We start from the raw sequence: 6,502 nt of genomic DNA, 5'->3' as shown, positions 1-6,502 counted from the left end.
TGATCTAATATAAGGACTAATTTACTCATTTTTTGAGTAAAAAGACAAAAGGCAAACCAACTCCAAGTATAGGGGTCTGTATGATACTTTTACCTACAAATGATTTGATTTGCTCATGGTTTTATGAAAGGATCTAGATTAAAATTCATGATGATTTTTATTTATGTTGACGATTTAAATATTATTAGAACTCCCGTAGAGCTTCAAAATGTAGTAAATTGTTGAAAAAGAATTTGAGATGAAATATCTTGAAAAAAATACGTTTTACTTTACCTTGTAGGTCGAACATTTAAAAGATGGGATTCACGTCCATTAGTCATCTTCTACAAAAAAGATCTTAAAATTTTTTTTCATGGACAAAGAACATCCATTAAGTTTCTAGTGGTTGTAAGATCACACTACATGTGAATGAAAGCCTTTTTTAGTATAGATCATAGGTTTGATTCTAATTATTTTATTAGGATTCTTTAATTTTATTTCACAATATCTTGGACTATTTTCCCATAATTTTAATGGTTCTTCACTAAAATTATTTTCTAGAATTTTAAACAACCAATGATTTGTTTCTAGTTGTTTAATTTGTTCTTTTCTTATTGGTCTAAATCCTTTATCACAAACAAATTTATGGTTTTCTATTAAAGGTATTTCTACAGAAGTTTTTTCTGTTGATAATATTACTAAATTTCTATCTATAGAAAACGGTAGATGATGATATATAAAACTATTTCCTAATAATATGTCTCCATGCATTTCAGGAAAACACAATATTTTAGGAATTACAAATCTTACATTATTTATGTAAATTGGTATATTTCTAGCCTTAAATTGAATTATGGTTTCTTTACCATCAATTCCTATATTGGATTTTTCATTAATTCCTATTTTTCTACAGGAATGGCATTTTCTCTACAACTACTTGTGGTAGCTCCAGTATCTAATAAAGCATGCAAAGAATATGTTTTATAGTCTCTAAATTGAAGTGTAATTTCTATATATGTATAATATTTCCTAGGTTGGAAATTTGAAAATGTAATAATATCATTTTTTCCTATTTTCATTTGTTGAATAATAGTAGTAGATTGTATTTCTTCCATTCTAGTATTTCTAGAATTTCTGCTAGGTTCAGTAGGGAAAATAGGTATTTGAACTGTTTTCATACCTATCGGTGTTGTTGAATTTGTACTAATATTATCTTCTTCTTCTTCTATTTGAGAATTAGAAGGTAAAACTAAATTATCATTTGTATTTGGTTTAAATTTATCGGCTCATGGTCTTAAACTACAAGATCATATTATAGTAAAAATAAAAGAATTTCCAGAAGAAATTAAAAACCCAAAACAACTTCAACAATTTTTAGGTATAATTAATTATGGAAGAAACTTCTTTCCTAACTTATCTGAAAAAATAGGAGACTTATATGAAAAATTAAAAAAAAGGATAAAACTTTTAGCTGGTCTAAAGAAGACTCAGAAATTATTAAAAATATAAAATCAGAAATAAATTATACCCCAAAAGTCTATTTACCAAAACAAGGTGATAGATTAATTTTAGAAACCGATGCATCAGAAAAATATTGGGGATGTATTTTAAAAGCTAAAACAGCAAAAAACGAAGAACTAATATGTGGATATAGTTCTGGAAATTTTAAATCAAATGAAGTTAATTATGCTATATATGAAAAAGAATTATTAGCTATTAAAAAGGCAATAAAAACCTTTCTCATATATTTAGCATCTGAAAATTTTATTATAAAAACTGACAACCAGGCAGTCAAACAATTTCTGACTAATAATAGTCTAGAAAGTGTACCAAGAAGAATTAGATGGTATAATGATTTATGTAGTTTCAATTTTGAAGTTTTATATGTCAAAGGTACTAATAATATTATTGTTGATTATCTTAGCAGGCCTTATGGATAGAGGTAAAAAACCTCTAGAACAAGTCGGGGAATGGACTACTGTCCATAAAAAACCCAACAAAGGAAAGCAGATATGTCCTAATCAAGGATTTACTCCCAATCAGGGATTTACTCCTATATTAACAGGATTCTATCCTAATCAAGGATATTATGTTCCTTATCCAATGGTAAGACAACCAACTGGATCTCCTTCATCATATGCATCAAGAATGGTAAACGAATACCCTTCAAAAAGAATAATTCAATCTCCTTGGTCTCAAGATCCGAATTCAGCATATCAAGCCAGTTATTCTGAAGTTATAAAAGGAGCAGAAAATTTGTTGAAACAACAACAAATTCCAGAAATAAAAGATTTTTATAATCCAGGATTACCAAATGAAATTTATAAATATATTAATGAAATATGGAAAACCCATATTTTAGAACAAAGAGCAAATTTTAGACGAGCTCTTACAAAGTTTTCTCAATTTCTAGTTGAAAAAACAACTAAAGAAAATGAAGCACATGAATTATTATTAAAAGCTGTTTTATACAGAGATTGGCAAGAACTCGAAATAGAGTATACAAATATCAATGAGATAAATAATCTTATTGATATATTTCAGACATATAGAAAAAATTAGTGGCAACACAGTCGCTAAGGATACTAGAGGATGATTAACAGAAATTCCATTATTTACTAAAGAAAAAATTAAGAGGATTAAAAAGAAATACCCTCAAGTTAGATATATACATTTAGGTATAATTATGATAACAATTAGAGCTTTATTTAGAAAAGGACATGATATACCCATAATAGCGGTTTTATTAGATAAAAGATTTGAAAACCCGATAAAAGCACTTATTGGTGGTATTCAGTCTAATTTACACACTGGAGTAATAGGATTTAAAGTTAAACCAAACTATTTTATATCTATTACAGATCCCCTAATAGAAGAATGCTTATGTTTAAGAATTCAGACAAAAAATTCTGAAATTAGCGATTTAGCAGAAGATTTAGCAATAAGTTGGACTTCTATTAATGAATATACCAACACGGCAGAAGTAGAAATTAAAGAAATCAATAATAAAATAATTGAGTTATTTGAACCCAATAAATTTACTACAGAAATACAACCAAAATTATTACATTTAAAAGATCTGTCAATTCCAAAAGATTGGATGATTGATAGAATAAGTGGTGCTAGTACTTCAAAACCCGTAAGTGCTATAGAATATATGTCATCAGGAGATAGACTATATTTTAAAAATAATGCTATAACAAATACAAATGATAATTTAGTTTTACCTTCTAATTCTCAAATAGAAGAAGAAGAAGATAATATTAGTACAACTGGATGAAATAGAAACATGGAACCTGGACAACATCCAAGAAGGATAAAGACAAAGACCACGTGGAAAGTCAAGAAGACTTTCAAGCTGATTTTCAAGATTGGCGGTAAACAAAAATTCAAGGCATCCATGTACAAACAAGATATGACAAAGAAAACTGACAACATACGTGGAGGCAACAATAAATTCATCCTTATCAGAAACACTGTGCGGGATTGAAGAAAAATCAAATAGAGTTTAGAAATTTTATTATAAATAGCAATGTAAAGAGCCTAAACAGGGCATCGAAAAATAGTTTAGAAATCTTTCCTTTTACTTTCAATATCCTCTCTGTAAACAACCTTTCCTTGTAAAAATCTTTCCTTTAATAAAAAATAGATCTTCCGTACTTTAAATAGTCTGTAATTGAAAAAAATAGATCTTCCGCACTTTAAATAGTCTGTAATTGGTATCAGAGGCCCCGGAGTTACGGTTCTTGGAGGAATTCATATCATAATACTCATTTGTAAGTTCTTATCTTTAATTTACAATCCAGTTAATTTCGTGGTTGTTTATCTTGAAACCCATATATCTGTTATTTTGTCTAACTTTTGCCTTTTTCAGTCTAGGTAAGAGACAATAGGCCTTTGTGTGTTAAGACAAAATAATATAACAGACGGTTTTAGGTACCAAAGATAAGTAACATGGAAGAGACAGATTGTCTATATAAAGATAAAACCTGCAATCATATTATGCATATAGATTCTAAACAAGAAAATAATATTTCGGCCCTTAGTAAAGGATTTAATAGTTTAATAGATATAACATCTATATATTATAATAAAATATATAATAAAGTCAATAATATAGAAGAAAAAGTAAATTACATGGGAAATATTAAAGAATTAGATTTGAACAACAAATCTAAAGAAATTTTATCAGAAGTTAATAATAAATTAGATCAGGTTATTAATAATAATAATAATACGGAATCAGATATAGATTTAGGTCCCCTATATTATGGTAATAGTAATATAATTTTAACTTTATCAGATGAAGAAGAAGAAACTTTTTCAGAAGAGTCATCTTCTACTATTAATAGAAATAAAAAATCTGAAAAACAGAGAAGAAAAAATATTACTCAACAAAAATATGATTTCCAATCTTATAAAGAATTAATAGAACATTGGAAAGTCAAATTTACTAAAAGTACTGATAAAAACGAAAGAATAGAATACTTAAAATTAATAGAAGAACTTTATGAAAAACATAAAGATCTATTTACTCAGTTTAATTATCACTATATGTTAAGTTATGATACTACAGAAAGTAGTAGTTCTAGTAATTCTGATAATCAAGAAGATTTAAATGTAACTAGTTATAAATCTGATGAAGAAAACACTTCAACAGATGAGGATGAAAATATAGAAGTCCCCGAACCTATGGATACTGATCAAACAGATCCTTATGGTAAAAGAAAATTAGAATCAGATATTCAAAAAGATGATTATCTGAGAGCTTTAAATAAAGACTTTGAAACAGTTGAAAATACAACAAGAATTTTTGGTAATCAAACTGAAAATATAGCTACTAATGAAGTTAAAACTGAATATACAGGCGAATCTTCTAATCAACAACCAAAATTATTACATTTAAAAGATCTGTCAATTCCAAAAGATTGGATGATTGATAGAATAAGTGGTGCTAGTACTTCAAAACTCGTAAGTACTATAGAATATATGTCATAAGGAGATAGACTATATTTTAAAAATAATGCTATAACAAATACAAATGATAATTTAGTTTTACCTTCTAATTCTCAAATAGAAGAAGAAGAAGATAATATTGTACAAATTCAACAACACCGATAGGTATGAAAACAGTTCAAATACCTATTTTCCCTACTGAACCTAGCAGAAATTCTAGAAATACTAGAATGGAAGAAATACAATCTACTACTATTATTCAACAAATGAAAATAGGAAAAAATGATATTATTACATTTTCAAATTTCCAACATAGGAAATATTATACATATATAGAAATTACACTTCAATTTAGAGACTATAAAACATATTCTTTCCATGCTTTATTAGATACTGGAGCTACCACAAGTAGTTGTAGAGAAAATGCCATTCCTGTAAAAAAATGGGAATTAATGAAAAATCCAATTAGAGCTATAGGAATTGATGGTAAAGAAACCATAATTCAATTTAAGGCTAGAAATATACCAATTTACATAAATAATGTAAGATTTGTAATTCCTAAAATATTGTGTTTTCCTGAAATGCATGGAGACATATTATTAGGAAATAATTTTATATATCATCATCTACCGTTTTCTATAGATAGAAATTTAGTAATATTATCAACAGAAAAAACTTCTGTAGAAATACCTTTAATAGAAAACCATAAATTTGTTTGTGATAAAGGATTTAGACCAATAAGAAAAGAACAAATTAAACAACTAGAAACAAATCATTGGTTGTTTAAAATTCTAGAAAATAATTTTAGTGAAGAACCATTAAAATTATGGGAAAATAGTCCAAGATATTGTGAAATAAAATTAAAGAATCCTAATAAAATAATTAGAATCAAACCTATGATCTATACTAAACAAGATATAGATGAATTTGATATACAAATCAAAGAATTATTGGAAAAAGGATTAATAGAAAAGTAATAGTCCACACTCAAGTCCAGCTTTTATGGTAAGAAACCATGCTGAAATAAAAAGAGGAAAAGCTAGAATGGTTATTAATTATAAAAGACTAAACCAAAATACTATTTTTGATGGATACTTTATTCCACGGAAAGATGTTTTAATAAATCAAGCTAAACAAGCAAAATATTTCAGTAAATTTGATTGTAAATCAGGATTTTGACAAATAATGCTAACTGATGAATCTAAACCATTAACAGCCTTTAGTGCACCTAATGGTCATTATCAATGGAGAGTAATGCCATTTAAATTATGTAATGCACCTCATAATGAAACATATATCCATATATCTCAAATGAACAATTGGAATGAGATTACTTTCTTCCAATGGTTTGAAATCTTAACTAGTTGATTATGTAGATATTGAATATTTATTAAGACTACATGAAGGTCAATCGAAAATGAGATATAATTTAGTTGTAGAGGGAAAGATTTAGACTATCTTATACACCATAAAGAAATATGTATAGCTCAATTAAATGGAGGATATATATATACTTGTAAAATTAGAAAAGACTATCTTCATTGATTTTACTACTAGAGAAAAATTT

At 26.9% G+C, this 6,502-nt stretch overlaps 1 long non-coding RNA gene across 1 annotated transcript; it reads left to right on the top strand.

The window, feature by feature from the left end:
- Window positions 1–434: 434 nt before the first annotated feature.
- Window positions 435–1,088, top strand: LOC121208475 (uncharacterized). The gene is made up of 2 exons (XR_005903527.1): window positions 435–806; window positions 893–1,088. It is a non-coding gene; the product is annotated as an uncharacterized lncRNA (long non-coding RNA).
- Window positions 1,089–6,502: the final 5,414 nt, after the last annotated feature.

Source organism: Gossypium hirsutum, chromosome A10, assembly GCF_007990345.1.
Source record: "Gossypium hirsutum isolate 1008001.06 chromosome A10, Gossypium_hirsutum_v2.1, whole genome shotgun sequence".
In the NCBI taxonomy this organism is placed as follows: domain Eukaryota; kingdom Viridiplantae; phylum Streptophyta; class Magnoliopsida; order Malvales; family Malvaceae; genus Gossypium; species Gossypium hirsutum.
The sequence above is the reverse complement of the archived record's forward strand: the minus strand, read 5'-3'. Positions and strand labels throughout refer to the sequence as shown.